Below are 22,403 nucleotides of genomic sequence, written 5' to 3'. Positions count from 1 at the left end.
GCTGATCAGGGCAAAGACTGCCATGGCAAGCTCCGCTGAACAGGGCAAGCACCGCTGAACAGGGCAAGCACCGCCAAGTCAAGCACCGCTGAACAGGGCAAGCACCGCCGAACAGGGCAAGGACCGCCAACTCAAGCACCGCTAGCCCATGAGCGGCAGGGGCAGTGACGCAACTGGTACCGTCACGGGGTGAGTGCTGCACTCTGGGCACCAGTCCCCCTCCAGAACCAGTGGAGACATGCATCCACTCCATCTGTCCTGCACAGGATGAAGCACTCTGGGTACCAGTCCCCCTCCAGAACCAGTGGAGACATGCATCCACTACCTCTGTCCTGCACAGGATGAAGCACTCTGGGCACCAGTCCCCCTCCAGAACCAGTGGAGACTGTTATCCACTTGAGAGACTGTGGCTTTGGACTCCCCAGGATGGTACAGTGGGCAAACCACCCACTGTAGAGACTTGAGAGACTGTGGCTTTGCACTCCACAGGATGGTACAGTGGGCAAACCACCCAATGTAGAGACTTGAGAGACTGTGGCTTTGCACTCCCCAGGATGGTACAGTGGGCAAATCACCCACTGTAGAGACTTGAGAGACTGTGGCTTTGCACTCTCCAGGATGGTACAGTGGGCAACCCACCCACTTGTGAGACTTGAGAGAATGTTGCTTTGCAATCCCCAGGATACATCAATGGGCATGGAGCCCCCTCGTGGATCTGGCGTGGTGCACTCATCCGGCTGAGGTGCCCCCCCTTCCTTTCCCCCTGAGGTGCCTGTTGTATTTGTATCTGATGCCCCAGCAGTGTTCTCTCCGTTTTGATCAGGTATCTAGTGTGGGCCTCACCCATGCATTTTGGGCCCAGTGGTCCACGGACAATGACTTGTGCATTACCTGCACTACTAATCGTAGTGTATATTTTGTATAATGTGTGTATATATATATATGTAGATATTTGGTTACTGTATTTTCATATATTACAATGGTTCCACTCATTTCCTTTGGTCTTTGCATTCTTCCGGGGGGGGGGGTTTGGGGGTTGTTACTGTAATGTTTGGATATGCATTGGTGTGTGTGTTGTAGTGGGTGAGGGTAGGGGTGGGGGTGGGGGTGTTGCATGTGTGTGTCCCTGTCTTTTGCCTCACCCTCCCCTATGTCGTAGGTGCGGTACTCACCGTTGTCTTCGCCGCCGGCGTTGATAATCGTCGTATAGGAGCAGGAAGACTAGTGCAGGAAGAATATGGGGTTCAGGCTCCATGGTGCCCTCCTTCCTCGTGGAGTGTGTAGAGGTGAGCGTTTTCCCTTTGAAATGGCTGTTTCTGCCGTATTTTTATCCGAAGTGAATCCGCCCCAGAAAAGGTGGCGGATTGGTAGATTGTGATACTGTGGGCGGTACATTGTCTTCCGCCTGTCTGTTGGCGGTGACCGTCACGCTGTTTGTCTGTACCACCATGGCGGTCGGAGTATTAAAGTGTCTGTCTTTGTTGGCGGTTTCCGCCACGGTCATAATTCCCATTTTTTTACCGCCGGCCTCTTGGCGGTCTTACCGCCGCTTTAACACCGTCCGCCAGGGTTGTAATGACCCCCAAAGTCATGTACAGTAGCGTCACAGGGACAGCAGTGGACAGTACACATCTCGCACATCTCATGGAAACACTCACATGCCTACACGCCACTAACGGTCAGACTACTCATTCATCTCCATGCATCCACCCTATCTGCCATGTCCCAATGCCTTACATCCATATACACATCACTATCAGACAGGATGGTAATAATAGACTCACCTGCTGCTCCGGTGTCAAATACAACTGTCCATACAGGGGTAGGAACTCATCCACAAGCTTCTATAGTTCCTCCTGTGAGAAGGCAGGGGCCTCACCTGCAGGAAATGGCATCTTGGCTACCAGAGTCAGAACACAGCAGCACATGCAATGTAGGTCTTGTGTGCAGGAGTGTCCGGAGTCAAGTGAGCATTGCCACATGAAATGGCAGTCACATCCGCTGCGGACATCACTGTCACCACTGGCAGTGATCACCATTGGCTCCAGTCTCCAGTAGACAGCCATATTATCCAATGATGAGTTGCATGGCGGTTGCGACCGCCTACCACCATGACATCTAATGCCGGCAGAATTAGGTCAGTTCCATCCGTCCTGTGCAAGCAGGACAGGCTGCTGCCATTTTATGTGTATGCTGTGACTAGGGGCTGAATGTTAGCTGCGTCATGGATGACAATTTTAACTTTTACATAGGTTAATTGTGTCCACACAGTCAATGCAGCTTTTTCTGACTTCTCCCCCTCCTGTTCCCAGATACAGTGCAATGTTGAGGATGAGACATGCTCCTGTGTACCAGACCCTAGATGACCTTGCCATCCTGGAAGATCGACACTTCATTCAGATGTATTGCCTGAATCATCAGACCATCATGGAGTTTGTGACCCAGGTGGAGCCAGATCTGTTGCCTGCCACCCGTCATCCCAATGCCATCCCTCCCAGAGTACAGGTGTTGTCAGTCTTCCACTTTTTTGCCACAAGGTCATTCCAGATGACTGTGGGCTTGGCAGCAGGGATGTCACAGCCAATGTTCAGTAACGTTTTGAGGGATTTACTGTTACACTCAATTCTCTTCACACCCTGCCCTATCTCCCTCCCGGTCTTGACATGGTTCTTTCCTCTGTGCACACAGGTGACTCTGGCTATCCCAACCTTCCCTGACTACTAACAACTGTGAGACATCTGACTACAGATGCTGAAAAACATTTCAGTGAGGCCCACGGTAGGACAAGACATGTGACAGAAAGAACATTCAGGCTACTGAAGGCCAGTTCCCTGTGTCTAAACATTTCCAGAGGTGCCCTACTCTACAAACCACAGAAAGTGAGATAGATCATGGTTGCCTGCTGCATGCTACACAATCTGGCCCTGAGACATCACTTCCCATTGCTGGATGCAGAGCAAGTGGCAGCTGGACCAGTGGCTGATGAAGGTGACATGGGAGGTGAAGAGGATGAAGATGATGAGGATGCAGCTGACTCCAGAGCAGAGTAGATACAATTACATTTCCACTGAGCTACAGGTATGTGTCAGATGTTTGTTATGTGACCTGTAATCCTGGCTGCTTTGTTACACTGATCCCCCTGGAGTCTGTTAGCATTGGTGGAATTGGGTTCAGCCCTGCCTCTGGGTCGGTTTAGAGCGGTCACATTTCACCATCAGTGGACTTGTTATTGCACACATTTCAGTTCAATCATCTCCCTGCTGTTGTGTTGCTTCACATGTGACATGTTTGTGCTTTTCTATTGTTCCCTGTACTGCCACTTCAACTGCAATATGTGTGCTACACATTGTGGTGTCAACAGCATTGCTGCCCCTTCTAAGAGTACACATTAGGAGGCAGTGCAACATTACTGTATTGACTATGGAACATGCCATAGGTTTAGCTTTGTCTGCTGTGATGGAGGGACCATTAGAGATGGTTGCTTGGAAATGTGGGTCTCACAGGGACATATGGCCAGAGATGACACTTGCCAAATCACCCTTGGAACTTTGTTATTGTGACACATGTGTGTTGTGTGGGCATTTTGAACTCCTATAGTAAATGTTGTTCCTGTCTTGTTCTACTTGTAGTCCATTTGTGCGGTGCACTCCTGTTCCTGCATCACCTGTTGCCTCCCTTGACACATGTGTCCAGCCCCTGCCTGCTCCACCATCGTCCATGCTGCATATTGGACCCACTTCTGTCACTTACACAAACCTTTTCAGGACAATGGGTTAACAGTTAAACATGCAATGCCACAGTAGATTGCACTTCTTTCAATAAAGCACGTAGACAGTATATGTGCTCAGTAGTGTTTACTTGTGACTGACACTTGCAAGCGGGATTGGTGGGGTCATGATGGGTGGACTCATCAGAGTAGTCTGGCCAGCTGTGTGTAGTCAGGGTCCAGTATAGAGGACCATGGGAGAATGGAGTGATGACAGTGGACAGTCAACAGGGTGCCCAGCCCCATTAGGCCCAGGACCTTCATTGTCTTGAGTGTGTGCCCTTGACTATGGCCCTGTACTGTGGGGTACACTTCTGACCGACCCATCCCTGGGGCACTGGTTTGGGGAGGAAAGCCTGGCTAATGTGTGGCTACCACATGGGAGGGGGAGTCTGGTGTGTCCAGGGTGGGGCTGCTGGGTATGGACTGATCAGTCATCCCTGATGGGACAGGCAATTCATCACTGATCGGACATCCACTGGGGCCTTCACCCTGGGTAAGTACTGCCTGACCCTGGCATGCGCTGGTGGATGGCACTGGCAGCTGGACCTGTGGATGGGAACGGAGTGAGTTCAATTTTGAAGATGTCTTTGTTGGCCACATCGTGTGATGCATGGTGTAGTCTGACTTGCTTCCCAGTGATAGCAATGACAGCTGCAGAGATTCAGATATTGTTTGGGGGATGCAGATTGTGCCATTGCTTCCATGTACCACTGAGGAATTCGGATAGTGGATGACATTGTTGTCATTGCCATGTGTTGGAACACAGTCAAGGCTGTCAGTTGGAGTGGTATGTGGACTGGTTTTCTATGCAGATATTCCACTGTGAAGTGCGACTGTCTGCCTCTGATGGTGTAGGGAGAGTTACATTGTGGAAGTCTGTGGGGATGATGGCAGTGGGGTAGTGTGGCATGCAGTGGAGGAGCATGGGGTGCCTGGGGGTGCAGAGGTGTGGGATGGGGCTGATTGGGGAGTGATGGGTGGTAGGGATGCATGCTAGGCAGGAGTAGCTGATGATTGGGGGGCTTGTTGACTTACCAGAGTCAATCCTTCCGATGATTCCAGTCAGGTGCTCAGGATGCATGAGGTCCATGACCCTCTCCTCCCAGGATGTAAGCTCAAGGGGTGGCAGTGGGGGCCCACCACCAGTCTTGATCAGGGCGATATGGTTCCTGGATGCCATGGAATGCACCTTCCCCCGTAGGTCATGCCACCTGTTCCTGATGTCCTCCCTTGTGCGTGGATGTGTGCCCACTGAGTTGACCCTGTCAACGATCCTCTACCATAACTCCGTTTTCCTTGCCATTGATGTTTGCTGGATCTGGGCTCCAAAAAGTTGTGGCTCTACCCTGACGATTTATTCTAACATGATCGTCAACTCATTGTTAGTGAAACGTGGGTGCCTTTGACGTGACATTTTGGTGGGGTGGGGGTGTTTGGTTGTCGATGCAGGTGGGTTCTGGTGTTGGTATGTGAGTGTGATGTGTGCCTAGTGAAAAATGTGCAGTTGTGTGGTGTGTGCTGAGTGTTCAGTGTGAACATGCCTGTTGTGTATGGGTTCTGTGTAACTGGGTTGTCGCTATGTGTGCTGTTCGTAGAGTTCGCAAGGGATTGTGGGTGTGTGAGGGGCTGATTTTTACTGCCATGGGCAGGTGTGTGTGTTTTTTTTATGTGTCTCAGGTGTGGAGTAATCAAGCTGTCCAATGTGGTGTTGCCTACTGTTGTCAGTACCTTTTTTTTAACCGTGGTGGTGCGCACCACCAATCGTGTTCCACCTTGCATGGACCACTGGGCAGGGATCTGACATGTGATAGGGCTGATGGAATGGTGTTGGCGTTGCGGGGCAGGTGGTCAGACAGTCATTTTTTCGCCATCAGTCAGCCTGGTAGTTTGGCATTTCTGGCTGTTTTTGGGCAGTTTTCAATTTGTGACTCCTAATACGGAGGTCACTGAACAGTTGGAACTGACGGTATGGTGGCAGTATTCTGCATGGAGGTCTTGGATGGATACTGTCAAAATCATAATGTGGTCCACTGTTTCACCAAAACAGTCACTGATGCACCCTGTCACTCACTCATACAAGCACTCACACACTCTCTCACTCACTCAAACAGGCAAACACCCTTTCACTCACTAATGCAGTTACTCACACTACTCCTCACTCAGCTATTGACCACTCACACTAGTGATCACTCTCCCAGTCATGTACACACTCACTCTCTCATAGGGACACTCACAGAAATATTCACTAACCCATATAGCACCTCATACACTCCATCAATCACCTATACATCACTGGTACATTCATTCACTCACTGACACACCACTCATGCACTCACTGCCTTACCCATACAACCTATCACCCAATGCACTCAATCATCCATACATGGCTCATGTACTCACTCAGTCACCCATACATTACTCATGTAATTTGTTAATCATTCAAACACCACTCATGCAACTAATTACACATCTATACATGCACTCAGTCAATAACTCATAGACCACACATGCACTCAGTCTGTCACCTATGCACCACTCATTCACTCACTCACTCACCCATACACACACAGTCAGTCACCCATGCACAACTCATATACTCACTCACTCACCCATTCACACACTCATGCACTCATTCAGTCACCCATACGCCACTCACACAGTCACTCATCTGTACACACTCACACACTCAGTCACCCATACACAACTCATGCATTCAATCAGTCTTCCATATAATACTCATACAGTCAGTTAATCACACATACACTACCCATGCAGTGTCACTCATCCTTACATACACTCATACACTCAATCATCCATACACTACTTGCACACTCACACACTCATCCATACGCTCTCACCTGCACTCAATCAATCACACATTCATCACTCATGCACTCACTCACTGATCCACACACACACTCAAGCACTTAATCACTCATCCATAAACTCTCTCATGCACTCAACCATACATTACTTATGCACTTAGGGCCTTATTTATACTTTTTGGTGTAAAACTGCACTAAGGCAGTTTTGCCCCAAAAAGTTTTGCACCGGCTTGCACCATTTTTTAGCACCAGCTGGGCACCATATTTATGGAATGGTGCAAGCCGGTGCAAAGGGTAGGCTAGCTTAAAAAAAAATGACGTTAGGCAGGTTTGAGTCAAAATAAATGATTCTGACCAGATTAACATCATTTTCTGACGCTAAGGGGCATATTTATACTCTGTTTGCACTGAATTAGCGTCATTTTTTTTTTACTCTAATTCAGTGCAAAACTAACTCCATATTTATACTTTGGTGCTAGACCCGTCTAGCACCAAAGTTATGGAGTTAAAGTCATTTTTTGGAAGTGGAAACCTACCTTGCCTTAATGAGATGCAAGGTAGGCGTTCCCGTGCAAAAAAATTACTCTATGGCCTTAACACCATATTTATACTCCCATGTAAAAATGGTGCAAGGGAGGGAGGAGGGGTCAAAAAATGGGGCAAAGCTTGCTTTGCCCCATTTTTTAAGACCTGGGTCAGGGCAGGTGTTAGGGGACCTGTGGCCTTATTTCCATGGTGGAACACCATGGAATAAGCCCAGAGGTGCCCTCCCTAGGCCCTAGGGGCACCCCCACCCACACTAGAGGGACTGAGAGGATGGGGGACCCCATCTCAGGTAAGTACAGGTAAGTGCATTTTATTTTTGAAAGTGCCATAGGGGGCCCTGAAATGGGCCCCCATACATGGCACTGGGTGCAGTGGCCATGCCCAGGGGGACCCTGTCCTCTGTGCTGGCCACTGGGGTGGTGGGCATGACCCCTGCCTTTTCTAAGGCAGGAGTCATGTGGCATGGTAGGTTTAGCACCATAAAATGACGCTAATCTGGTTAGAGTCATTTTATTTTTCTCTAACCTGTCTAAAGCCATTTTTTGGTGCTAAACCCTCTTCTTCCATACTGCCAGTCCCACCCGACTAAAGTCATTTTTTAAAACTCTAGCCTACCCTTTGCACCGGCTTGCACCATTCCATAAATATGGTGCCCGGCTGGTGCACAGAAATGGTGCAAGCCGGTGCTAAACCTTTTGGTGCAAAAGTGAGTTAGTGCAGTTTTGCAGCAAAAAGTATAAATAAGGGCCAATATTTTGTACGTTTGCGCCACTTTTGTGTCATAAAATGACGTTAATGCAGTGCAAAAAAAGTTTAAATCAGGGCCTTGGTGCTAGATGGGTCTAACACCAAAGTATAAATATGGAGTTAGTTTTGCACCGCATTAGAGTAAAAAAAAATGACACTAATTCGGTGCAAACAGAGTATAAATATGCTGCAGAGTATAAATATGCCCCTAAATATGGCGTTAAAGCCATAGAGTCATTTTTTGCATGGGAACGCCTACCTTGCATCTCATTAAGGAAAAGTAGGTCTCCACTTTCAAAAAATGACTTTAACTCCATAAATTTGGTGCTAGAGGGGTCTAGCACCAAAGTTTAAATATGGAGTTAGTTTTGCACCGAATTAGAGTAAAAAAAAATGACACTAATTCGGTGCAAACGGAGTATAAATATGTCCCTTAGTCAATCTCCCATACACCACTCATGCACTCTCTCACTTGTCTGTACATGAACTCATGCATACAGTCAGTCACCCATACAACACTCATGCACTCACTCAATCACACATACACCACGCATATATTCAGTGAGTCACCAATACAGCACTCATGGCTTCACATATCCATGCACAACTCACACACTCAAATTCTCACTCATACACAAACTGATGCAGTTATTCACTCACCCATGAACACAGTCATGTAGTCAGTCAATCTCCCATACACCACTCATGCACTTACTGACTTATCCATACATACACTCAGGCAATCACCCATTCTCCACTCATGCACTCACTCATTTATCCATAGATGCACTAATTCGCTCAGTCAATCAGCCATACAACACTCTTGCACTCAATGAATCACCCATTTAGCACTCATGCACTCTCCCACTCACCCATACATGCATTCACTTACTTGCTCATATATACACTCATGCACCCAATCAACCATACTCCACTCATGCACTCACCCATACATGTACTCATCCACTCACTCACCCATTCACCACGCATACACTTATTCACACTCCCTTGCATCTCTTTATACACTTAGTCGATCACCCACACAAGATGCATGCACTCACTCACTGCCAGTACAAACACTTGTACACTCAATCACTCACTCATATATGCAGTCATACACACAGACAGTCATCTATGCGAGCACTCATGCAGTCAATCAGCCATGCACCACTCATACACTCCCTCACTCATACACGCTCTCTTGCATTCAATGATTCACCTATACATAGACTCATGCAGTCAGTCACTCACCAATACATGCTCTAATGCGCTCAATCAATCAACCACACAGCACTGTTTCACTCACTCAACCATAGATGGAGTTATGCACTCAGGTGATCTTCCATACATACAGTTATGCAATCACTCACTCAGTCAATGAGTCATGTACTCAATGTACCAAACACCCAGTAACTGATGCCCTTTTACAATCATACAAGCATTTTCTCCTACACACACACACATATCTCATCTTCTATTTAACCAAGAATGGTGATTCTAAAGAGAACCATTTTCTTGTGGAACTTTTTTAAAATGTTTTGTTATTTTCAGAAACATTTGTATATGTTTTGTTATTTGTTTTAATGAAATGACAGCTAGACCAAAACAAGGTCCTTAAAACTTCCAAAAACTGGAAAACAAAATGAAGAAAGTAAAAAACAAAAATAGCACCAGTGTTTTTTTGCAGCATTCTTCAACAGAGTGATCGACTGTTCGCCTGCAGTTAGTATTTTTTTACAATCAAGGCAGAAGCTCCCCACTCTATCAAATTCTGGAGCACTGTCTGCAAGTTGGCTGCCTAACTCTGATGGCACAACTTCCTCTACAGATGGTCTTGGTCCACTGGAACTTGAGGCTTCTCCAGCTCTTTGTTACCTCATAGCTCTGACATACTGCCTCTTGTGATATCCCTTAACATAGTAGAGCATGCTTGTTGTTGGGCCTGAGTATTTCTGACGTGAGCCCTTTGAAAAGGTTTTCTCACATAGGCCCTCATTACAACCCTGGCATTCGGTGATAAAGCAGCGATAATAACGCCAACAGGCCGGCTGTAATAAATATAAAATTATGACCATGGCGGAAACCGCTCAGACAGACAGCCACTTTAACACACCACCTGCAAGGGTGAAACCAACAGGCACCACAGCAGTAACCATATAATCACAAAAGGTGTGGGGTAGTAGGAACCGGGAGTAAGACTGGGTTAGTCTTTAACCAGTGCCTGGTTACATTAGGTTGCTTGATAGGGGGTGCTGTGTTGCCCTACAGGAGTAGCGGGGGATTTTCCTTTACGGACTAGGTGGTCTCACACACATAATAGTGTCTTGCTTCATCATATGACCACCTAGCCCCACCTAAGTAAGATGATACTACTCAGGCGGACTCGACCTCTGGTTAAAAGAACCAGAGGGAGTGCTGAAATTAAATTGACTGGATAGTTACAGTGATCCAGAGGGGGTGAATAATAAAATTACCTAACATGTCACTGGTGGCTCTTGTTAGTTTTTAATGGTGGTGCATGTTGGTAAGACTAAAACTAAGGGGGAAGGCTCGTTAGAGGATAATGTCTCTTGGAGTCTTAAAGGGGTTGAACAAGACCAACATGTTTCTGCCCTCACTAAGTGCTGGTAGGTCAGGGGCATTCGTCACGGTCGGAGCACGTGTAATAAGTACGGTGCTCAAAGTGAAAGTGTGTGTCCTACCTGAACAGGTAGTTCACGGTGGGGTAGGCCTATAGTAAATGATAAATAGATCACAATTAATTCAGAGTGATAGAGAGGTGGCAAACCACAGCACACGACACAGCAATCAGTGAGAAAATGAAAAAATGCACTCACACATGCATGCAATTGTGACTTACCCCGGAGCTGGGGGCGTATTGCCTCTGCTCTGGCTAGAACCGGGGGGGTTTCCCTTGTAGTCACACTCTGAGGAGATTAAGGGTTTAGCAAGGGGGGACAAGGAGAAGAAAGGGAGCTAAGGACGCATAGTGCGCTAGCAGAAAGGAGGAAACTGCGCAGGGTGTGCTACAGACAGGGGGAGGCCAATAGGGCAGGTTAGTGAGGCAAGTAAGGGGCAAGAGGTGAAAAGGTAAAGAGAAAGATCTAGGTAAAGAGAGAGAGAGAAGGAATGTCACAGTGAAAAAAAGAAAAAGAAGAAGGAAGAAAAGGAAAAAAGGAAAAAGAAAGAAAGCAGAGGAACTACAGATAGAAAAGGCTACCAGAAAAATGGCCGGTAGCAATGAAAGGAAAAGAGAAAGAAGATTTCTCGGGCCAAAATAGCCCACACTTACCGCGCCAAAGGGAATACCATGGGGGGTACCTACGTGCCGGAGCCAGGCCGCTCTGGTACTGTCTGACCGACTTGCCAGGTCTTTATGAGGAGGTCCAGCCAATCGATGCGGAGCTGCAGAGGTCAGGGGCGGTGCCCGGTAATTACACTCAGGTGTGCTGTGCGTTGAAGAAAAAAGAACACCCAGAGCGTCGGGAATAGCCGCGCCCCCTCGGGGGCTATGCTGGGTGCGGAGCCTCAGGGGCCCCGATTGGTCTAAGTAAAGCGCACCGTCCCGCGGGGGCACCCGGGTACGGGGCCCCGCGGGGAGCGTCGCGTATAGTGACGGTGCGGAGGAACAGGACGCCTCGTCCGCGGCGCAGCTGGCGCGCACGGGCGAGCGTCCTGCAGTGACGCGCCGCGCATTGTGCGCCGCGTCACTGGACCCGTGGGACTCTGGGGAAGTAAGTCCCACGGAGGAAAGGCCTGGTTGTCCGAGGAGGGCGACCAGGGGAAAGAAAAGAGAAAGAAAGAGCGGGAAGGGGGAAAAAAAGGGGGGGGGGGAAGGGAACACTAAAGAGAGGGGGGGCAAAACAATAAAAGAGAGGAAGGGAGAGGAAGGGAGACTGGCAATGTGGGACTAAGGGCGGGGAACAGCGTAGGGACTAGAGTAGAAAGACGGGGTAAAGGAGAGGACGAAGGGGAAGAGAGCAGAAAGGTGGGGGGGAAAAAAAAGAGAAAGAAACAGAGAAGAAAATGGGGGAGGGGGGGAAAGAAGGGAGGGAAAAAGAAAAACCTAGGAAGAAAAAGGGAAAGAAAGACCGAGGGAGATGAAATGAATAGAAAAAAGGGGGAAAAAATTAGGGGGAGCTTTAGAGCAGGGAAGGGGAGAAGAGGTTATAGATAGAAAAGGCAGGAAGGATGAGACGAGGGGGGGGGAAAAGAAGAGGAAGAAAAAATATGAAAAGAGAGGAGGGAGAAAAAACACAACACAGGGGCAATCCAGCAGATGTTTAGAAAATAGAAAAGAAAGAAAAGGGGGGGGGAGAAAAAAAGAGGGGGGGAGGGAAGGTGAAGGAACGACAATGGCTAGTCTACTAGGGGTCGGGGAAATACTCTGGTAGGTCAGGTAAGGTTATGATACACAGGTATGAAAAATAATAGGTCCCGCAATGGGGATTAGAAGGGCTCGAGGAATGTCAGTCAAGTTATCTAATACTAGTTATGATCCTAGGTGGGTCGTCATAGAACAAAGGTCTCATTTTGGTATTTTTAGTCATCAGCCTAGAGCTGACCATTGAATATTGTCATTCAGTCCTAAGGTGTCCGTTTGCAACCTCCAAATCCATCTCTGTTCATACATTAGGAGCTTGTGTTTGGCATTGATTGCTGTGGATTTAAGTTGATCCAGTACCACCCACTGCATATCATCAGGATGGTGATTGCTGGAGATATAGTGCTCTGTGAGTCTTGTGGCATCTCTTTTGCACCGGATGGTGCTTCTATGCTCGCAGATGCGTGTGCCCACTCTTTGTGTCGTCATCCCAATGTATTTCTTGTCACAAGGGCATGTGATCATATACACCACATTTTTACTGTTGCAGTTCGTTAGTTGCCTAAGCTCCCAGGGTGTTTGTAATCCCAAGTCAAGTGTGAGGGTTTTCTTAGTAAAGGCGCAAACACTGCAATTGCCGCATGGGTAATGTCCTTTGGGAGGGGGAAGGTCCCAGAGGGTCTTCTGTCTGCTTGTGGTGGGATTTATCCGAGGGCGGGTATGCACGATCATATCCCGGATGCTTTTTGCCTTTCTGTAGGCATTCATGGGGATCTCAAAAGGGAGACCACCAGAGGTGAGGATTTTCCAGTCTTCATTTATTATCTTTTTGATCATGTTGGACGCTGGGTTGAATGTGGTCACACAGATCAAGGGGTTCCCCTTACTGCTTCAACTGCTTGGGTGCAGTAGAGTCTCTCTAGGGCTCACACGGGCCCGTTTGTCTGCTCTCCTCAATAGGTGATCCGGGTATCCTCTTGCTCGAAGTTTGCCACTAAGTAGCTGAGCATGCTTTTTGTAGTCCGTTAGTTCCGTACAGTTCCGTCTAAGGCGGAGGTATTGCCCCACTGGGAGGTTTTCCCTGAGGGAACGTGGATGAAAGCTCTGAAACTGGAGGAGAGTGTTCCTATCAGTGGGCTTGTAGTACACTTCTGTTATAAGGGAGCCATTTCTCTCAGTTATTAGTAGGTCAAGGAAGGAGACTGCCGGGTTGCCTACTGTGGCTGTGAATCTTAGAAAGGGATTAAGGGTGTTTAGCCACGTGATGAAGATGGTTGCTTCTTCCCTTGTACCTCTCCAGATAATCAGGATGTCATCGATATATCTTTTCCATAACCTGATATGGTTGATGTATGGGTTTTCTTCAGTAAGTACCATTGCTTTCTCGAAGTGATCCACGTATAGACATGCCAGGCTGGGTGCAAAGGTGCTCCCCATTGAGGTGCCCTGGATCTGTAAAAAGAAGTTCTTGTTGAACTCAAAGAAATTTCTGGTGAGAGCTAAATGGGCTAAATCCAGGATGAATTCTGGAGGGGTGATGTAATTCCAGGTGCCCTTATTTAATAGATCGCTGACCACTTCGAGAGTTGCTTCTTGTGGAATATTAGTGTATAGCGACTCCACATCCAATGTCATGAGATGCTCGCTATCTTTGTCAAATTCTAAGGTGTTTAAAAGGGAGAGCACGTCTGTTGTGTCTTTTAGGTAGGTGGGAATTTGTTTCACGAATGGTTGAAGAAACCAGTCGCAGAATTGCGACAGAGGTTCCAGCAAAGAACCAATCCCGGAAACAATTGGTCTCCCTGGGGGTGGATGCTTGTCCTTGTGGATTTTGGGCAGAATATAGAAATACGGAGTTTTTGGATTAGGTTGAGTGAGGAAGGAGGCCTCATGTTTGGTGATCCAACCGTTGCTCATGCCCTTGTCTACAAGGAAAGTGATCTCTTCACTGACCTCTTCTGTTGGGTCCCTTGATAGTCTCTTGTAGTGATGGTCATTATTTAGTAGGCGTAGGCATTCAGAATTGTACATCACTGTGGGCATTATTACTATAGCCCCGCCCTTGTCGGCTGGTTTGATAGTGATGGAAGAGTCGTTACTAAGGTCGTGGAGGGCTGAAAGTTCTTCAGTGCTGATGTTATGGAAAGACTCCCTCTGAGTCTTCTGTAGATTGTCAATCCTCCTGCTCACCGATTTTTCAAATGCCAAAACTTCGGGTGGCATGAGGTGGGAGGTGGGAGTAAATTTGGATTTGGGACGTAGCCCAGTGTTTTTATCACGTTCCGGGTTGGGTTCGGGGTTCTGGAGAAAGAAGGTTCTAAGCCTGATCTTCCGAAAGAACTCTGCTAGTTCTATCCTTAGTTTGAAGACGTCAAGTTTTGGGGTGGGGACAGTAGGCAACCCGGCAGTCTCCTTCCTTGACCTACTAATAACTGAGAGAAATGGCTCCCTTATAACAGAAGTGTACTACAAGCCCACTGATAGGAACACTCTCCTCCAGTTTCAGAGCTTTCATCCACGTTCCCTCAGGGAAAACCTCCCAGTGGGGCAATACCTCCGCCTTAGATGGAACTGTACGGAACTAACGGACTACAAAAAGCATGCTCAGCTACTTAGTGGCAAACTTCGAGCAAGAGGATACCCGGATCACCTATTGAGGAGAGCAGACAAACGGGCCCGTGTGAGCCCTAGAGAGACTCTACTGCACCCAAGCAGTCGAAGCAGTAAGGGGAACCTCTTGATCTGTGTGACCACATTCAACCCAGCGTCCAACATGATCAAAAAGATAATAAATGAAGACTGGAAAATCCTCACCTCTGGTGGTCTCCCTTTTGAGATCCCCATGAATGCCTACAGAAAGGCAAAAAGCATCCGGGATATGATCGTGCATACCCGCCCTCGGATAAATCCCACCACAAGCAGACAGAAGACCCTCTGGGACCTTCCCCCTCCCAAAGGACATTACTCTTGCGGCAATTGCAGTGTTTGCGCCTTTACTAAGAAAACCCTCACACTTGACTTGGGATTACAAACACCCTGGGAGCTTAGGCAACTAACGAACTGCAACAGTAAAAATGTGGTGTATATGATCACATGCCCTTGTGACAAGAAATACATTGGGATGACGACACGAAGAGTGGGCACACGCATCTGCGAGCATAGAAGCACCATCCGGTGCAAAAGAGATGCCACAAGACTCACAGAGCACTATATCTCCAGCAATCACCATCCTGATGATATGCAGTGGGTGGTACTGGATCAACTTAAATCCACAGCAATCAATGCCAAACACAAGCTCCTAATGTATGAACAGAGATGGATTTGGAGGTTGCGAACGGACACCTTAGGACTGAATGACAATATTCAATGGTCAGCTCTAGGCTGATGACTAAAAATACCAAAATGAGACCTTTGTTCTATGACGACCCACCTAGGATCATAACTAGTATTAGATAACTTGACTGACATTCCTCGAGCCCTTCTAATCCCCATTGCGGGACCTATTATTTTTCATACCTGTGTATCATAACCTTACCTGACCTACCAGAGTAGTTCCCCCGACCCCTAGTAGACTAGCCATTGTCGTTCCTTCACCTTCCCTCCCCCCCTTTTTTCTCCCCCCCCTTTTCTTTCTTTTCTATTTTCTCAACATCTGCTGGATTGCCCCTGTGTTGTGTTTTTTCTCCCTCCTCTCTTTTCATATTTTTTCTTCCTCTTCTTTTTCCCCCCCCCTCGTCTTATCCTTCCTGCCTTTTCTATCTATAACCTCTTCTCCCCTTCCCTGCTCTAAAGCTCCCCCTAATTTTTTCCCCGTTTTTTTCTATTCATTTCATCTCCCTCGGTCTTTCTTTCCCTTTTTCTTCCTAGGTTTTTCTTTTTCCCTCCCTTCTTCCCCCCCCCTCCCCCATTTTCTTCTCTGTTTCTTTCTCTTTTTTTTTTTCCCCCCCACCTTTCTGCTCTCTTCCCCTTCGTCCTCTCCTTTACCCCGTCTTTCTACTCTAGTCCCTACACTGTTCCCCGCCCTTAGTCCCACATTGCCAGTCTCCCTTCCTCTCCCTTCCTCTCTTTTATTGTTTTGCCCCCCCCTCTCTTTAGTGTTCCCTTCCCCCCCCCCTTTTTTTCCCCCTTCCCGCTCTTTCTTTCTCTTTTCTTTCCCCTGGTCGCCCTCCTCGGACAACCAGGCCTTTCCCCCGTGGGACTCACTTCCCCAGAGTCCCACGGGTCCAGTGACGCGCCGCACAATGCGCGGCGCGTCACTGCAGGACGCTCGCCCGTGCGCGCCAGCTGCGCCGCGGACGAGGCGTCCTGTTCCTCCGCACCGTCACCATACGCGACGCTCCCCGCGGGGCCCCGTACCCGGGTGCCCCCGCGGGACGGTGTGCTTTACTTAGACCAATCGGGGCCCCTGAGGCTCCGCACCCAGCATAGCCCCCGAGGGGGCGCGGCTTTTCCCGACGCTCTGGGTGTTCTTTTTTCTTCAACGCACAGCACACCTGAGTGTAATTACCGGGCACCGCCCCTGACCTCTGCAGCTCCGCATCGATTGGCTGGAGCTCCTCATAAAGACCTGGCAAGTCGGTCAGACAGTACCAGAGCGGCCTGGCTCCTGCACGTAGGTACCCCCCATGGTATTCCCTTTGGCGTGGTAAGTGTGGGCTATTTTGGCCCGAGAAATCTTCTTTTTCTTTTCCTTTCATTGCTACCGGCCATTTTTCTGGTAGCCTTTTCTATCTGTAGTTCCTCTGCTTTCTTTCTTTTTCCTTTTTTCCTTTTCTTCCTTCTTCTTTTTCTTTTTTTCACTGTGACATTCCTTCTCTCTCTCTCTTTACCTAGTTCTTTCTCTTTACCTTTTCACCTCTTGCCCCTTCCTTGCCTCACTAACCTGCCCTATTGGCCTCCCCCTGTCTGTAGCACACCCTGCGCAGTTTCCTCCTTTCTGCTAGCGCACTATGCGTCCTTAGCTCCCTTTCTTCTCCTTGTCCCCCCTTGCTAAACCCTTAATCTCCTCAGAGTGTGACTACAAGGGAAACCCCCCCCCCGGTTCTAGCCAGACCAGAGGCAATACGCCCACAGCTCCGGGGTAAGTCACAATTGCATGCATGTGTGAGTGCATTTTTTCATTTTCTCACTGATTGCTGTGTCGTGTGCTGTGGTTTGCCACCTCTCTATCACTCTGAATTAATTGTGATCTATTTATCATTTACTATAGGCCTACCCCTCCGTGAACTACCTGTTCAGGTAGGACACACACTTTCACTTTGAGCACCGTACTTATTACACGTGCTCCGACCCTGACGAATGCCCCTGACCTACCAGCACTTAGTGAGGGCAGAAACATTTTGGTCTTGTTCAACCCCTTTTAGACTCCAAGAGACATTATCCTCTAACGAGCCTTCCCCCTTAGTTTTAGTCTTACCAACATGCACCACCATTAAAAACTAACAAGAGCCACCGGTGACATGTTAGGTAATTTTATTATTCACCCCCTCTGGATCACTGTAACTATCCAGTCAATTTAATTTCAGCACTCCCTCTGGTTCTTTTAACCAGAGGTCGAGTCCGCCTGAGTAGTATCATCTTACTTAGGTGGGTCTAGGTGGTCATATGATGAAGCAAGACACTATTATGTGTGTGAGACCACCTAGTCCGTAAAGGAAAATCCCCCGCTACTCCTGTAGGGCAACACAGCACCCCCTATCAAGCAACCTAATGTAACCAGGCACTGGTTAAAGACTAACCCAGTCTTACTCCCGGTTCCTACTACCCCACACCTTTTGTGATTATATAGTTTCTCTTGGGAGGCGGTGTGGGTTAGCCTTGCTTCCCTTGCTCTCTTTCTGTGTATTTGTAGTTAGCGCAGCAGCCAGCTGTGAGAGTCTTGTTCTATAAACCCTGTGACAGACGCACAGGTCAACTAGAAACCTCTGCCATACTCCTCTGGGTATGGCTGAAGGACTTGCCCTCAGCGAGGGGGAGCTCCAGGCCATCCTCGCAGCACCCTCACTTTTAGGAGATTCTTCACTTTCCAAGACAATAGCCCAATTAGGGGACTGGGACACTTTGATTGAACTAAAAAGGACAAAAGTTAAAACCATACTACATGGGGCTGTCCTCACTGAATATCTGAGGAAAAACGCAGCACCAAATGGGCTGATCATCACTACTGAACCGCGTATCTTCCTAGAAGATAAAGAATTTAGAAAAGACTGGTCACTAATAGCCTGGAAATGCACACGTGATTGGTTAATCCTAATCATTAAGACAGCCACCAGACTATCAGATACCCTAATGATTCAAATCAAAGCGGCAGAAAGTAACCTAAAAACTGGACTTGCAGCCGCAGCATTTAAGAAGAAACTAGAAGAAACTAATAAGACAATCGGTGAGTTCAAAGACTACTTGACTCACCGTAAAATTGCCAAATTCCAGAATGATCTGGACAGGTTCTCCCTAGAGAGAGTACATCCCTACTCCAGGGAAGATTTTGTAGCCCAATCCTCTTTGCCTTCCGACACCTCCTCGGGGGGTTACTCCAGTTCAGACTCCGACTCTAACCGGACACAACCAACACGGCCAAGGCGGGGTAGGAGGGGGAATACTCGGAATAACTGGCCTACGTCATTCACAGGCCCACCACCCCCATTGCTCAACATACCTCCCTGGGGATGGCCCTCCCCTTATGGGCCACCCAACCAATTCCAAGCCCCACTATATCCCCAGTCACAAACGACGTGGTCTTATCCCAATGTTCCTTTTTTTGGGAGAGGCCCCGGACGGGGAAGGGGCAGGAAAAAGGGAGTCAGTTGGAACCTAAAGGAGGGACCAACAGACGACGAATCCCCCAGCACCAGCAGAACGTAACTAAGGGGTCCACTACAGTCGTTAACTTAAGCTCACGAGTGCTTAATACTAACGAACTCCAAGCCTTAGAGAAAGGCCTGGGTTTCGTCCCCACCCCAAAACTTGACGTCTTCAAACTAAGGATAGAACTAGCAGAGTTCTTTCGGAAGATCAGGCTTAGAACCTTCTTTCTCCAGAACCCCGAACCCAACCCGGAACGTGATAAAAACACTGGGCTACGTCCCAAATCCAAATTTACTCCCACCTCCCACCTCATGCCACCCGAAGTTTTGGCATTTGAAAAATCGGTGAGCAGGAGGATTGACGATCTACAGAAGACTCAGAGGGAGTCTTTCCATAACATCAGCACTGAAGAACTTTCAGCCCTCCACGACCTTAGTAACGACTCTTCCATCACTATCAAACCAGCCGACAAGGGCGGGGCTATAGTAATAATGCCCACAGTGATGTACAATTCTGAATGCCTACGCCTACTAAATAATGACCATCACTACAAGAGACTATCAAGGGACCCAACAGAAGAGGTCAGTGAAGAGATCACTTTCCTTGTAGACAAGGGCATGAGCAACGGTTGGATCACCAAACATGAGGCCTCCTTCCTCACTCAACCTAATCCAAAAACTCCGTATTTCTATATTCTGCCCAAAATCCACAAGGACAAGCATCCACCCCCAGGGAGACCAATTGTTTCCGGGATTGGTTCTTTGCTGGAACCTCTGTCGCAATTCTGCGACTGGTTTCTTCAACCATTCGTGAAACAAATTCCCACCTACCTAAAAGACACAACAGACGTGCTCTCCCTTTTAAACACCGTAGAATTTGACAAAGATAGCGAGCATCTCATGACATTGGATGTGGAGTCGCTATACACTAATATTCCACAAGAAGCAACTCTCAAAGTGGTCAGCGATCTATTAAATAAGGGCACCTGGAATTACATCTCCCCTCCAGAATTCATCCTGGATTTAGCCCATTTAGCTCTCACCAGATATTTCTTTGAGTTCAACAAGAACTTCTTTTTACAGATCCAGGGCACCTCAATGGGGAGCACCTTTGCACCCAGCCTGGCATGTCTATACGTGGATCACTTCGAGAAAGCAATGGTACTTACTGAAGAAAACCCATACATCAACCATATCAGGTTATGGAAAAGATATATCGATGACATCCTGATTATCTGGAGAGGTACAAGGGAAGAAGCAACCATCTTCATCACGTGGCTAAACACCCTTAATCCCTTTCTAAGATTCACAGCCACAGTAGGCAACCCGGCAGTCTCCTTCCTTGACCTACTAATAACTGAGAGAAATGGCTCCCTTATAACAGAAGTGTACTACAAGCCCACTGATAGGAACACTCTCCTCCAGTTTCAGAGCTTTCATCCACGTTCCCTCAGGGAAAACCTCCCAGTGGGGCAATACCTCCGCCTTAGACGGAACTGTACGGAACTAACGGACTACAAAAAGCATGCTCAGCTACTTAGTGGCAAACTTCGAGCAAGAGGATACCCGGATCACCTATTGAGGAGAGCAGACAAACGGGCCCGTGTGAGCCCTAGAGAGACTCTACTGCACCCAAGCAGTCGAATCAGTAAGGGGAACCCCTTGATCTGTGTGACCACATTCAACCCAGCGTCCAACATGATCAAAAAGATAATAAATGAAGACTGGAAAATCCTCACCTCTGGTGGTCTCCCTTTTGAGATCCCCATGAATGCCTACAGAAAGGCAAAAAGCATCCGGGATATGATCGTGCATACCCGCCCTCGGATAAATCCCACCACAAGCAGACAGAAGACCCTCTGGGACCTTCCCCCTCCCAAAGGACATTACCCTTGCGGCAATTGCAGTGTTTGCGCCTTTACTAAGAAAACCCTCACACTTGACTTGGGATTACAAACACCCTGGGAGCTTAGGCAACTAACGAACTGCAACAGTAAAAATGTGGTGTATATGATCACATGCCCTTGTGACAAGAAATACATTGGGATGACGACACAAAGAGTGGGCACACGCATCTGCGAGCATAGAAGCACCATCCGGTGCAAAAGAGATGCCACAAGACTCACAGAGCACTATATCTCCAGCAATCACCATCCTGATGATATGCAGTGGGTGGTACTGGATCAACTTAAATCCACAGCAATCAATGCCAAACACAAGCTCCTAATGTATGAACAGAGATGGATTTGGAGGTTGCGAACGGACACCTTAGGACTGAATGACAATATTCAATGGTCAGCTCTAGGCTGATGACTAAAAATACCAAAATGAGACCTTTGTTCTATGACGACCCACCTAGGATCATAACTAGTATTAGATAACTTGACTGACATTCCTCGAGCCCTTCTAATCCCCATTGGGGGACCTATTATTTTTCATACCTGTGTATCATAACCTTACCTGACCTACCAGAGTAGTTCCCCCGACCCCTAGTAGACTAGCCATTGTCGTTCCTTCACCTTCCCTCTCCCCCCCCTTTTTTTCTCCCCCCCCCCTTTTCTTTCTTTTCTATTTTCTCAACATCTGCTGGATTGCCCCTGTGTTGTGTTTTTTCTCCCTCCTCTCTTTTCATATTTTTTCTTCCTCTTCTTCCCCCCCCCCCTCGTCTTATCCTTCCTGCCTTTTCTATCTATAACCTCTTCTCCCCTTCCCTGCTCTAAAGCTCCCCCCAATTTTTCCCCCTTTTTTTCTATTCATTTCATCTCCCTCGGTCTTTCTTTCCCTTTTTCTTCCTAGGTTTTTCTTTTTCCCTCCCTTCTTTCCCTCCCCCCTCCCCCATTTTCTTCTCTGTTTCTTTCTCTTTTTTTCCCCCCCCCCACCTTTCTGCTCTCTTCCCCTTCGTCCTCTCCTTTACCCCGTCTTTCTTATCTAGTCCCTACGCTGTTCCCCGCCCTTAATCCCACATTGCCAGTCTCCCTTCCTCTCCCTTCCTCTCTTTTATTGTTTTGCCCCCCCTCTCTTTAGTGTTCCCTTCCCCCCCCTTTTTTTCCCCCTTCCCGCTCTTTCTTTCTCTTTTCTTTCCCCTGGTCGCCCTCCTCGGACAACCAGGCCTTTCCCCCGTGGGACTCACTTCCCCAGAGTCCCACGGGTCCAGTGACGCGCCGCACAATGCGCGGCGCGTCACTGCAGGACGCTCGCCCGTGCGCGCCAGCTGCGCCGCGGACGAGGCGTCCTGTTCCTCCGCACCATCACCATACGCGACGCTCCCCGCGGGGCCCCATACCCGGGTGCCCCCGCGGGACGGTGCGCTTTACTTAGACCAATCAGGGCCCCTGAGGCTCCGCACCCAGCATAGCCCCCGAGGGGGCGCGGCTTTTCCCGACGCTCTG

The sequence above is a fragment of the Pleurodeles waltl genome, chromosome 12 (genome assembly GCF_031143425.1).
Source record: "Pleurodeles waltl isolate 20211129_DDA chromosome 12, aPleWal1.hap1.20221129, whole genome shotgun sequence".
Taxonomy (NCBI): domain Eukaryota; kingdom Metazoa; phylum Chordata; class Amphibia; order Caudata; family Salamandridae; genus Pleurodeles; species Pleurodeles waltl.
Note: the sequence above shows the minus strand (reverse complement) of the source record.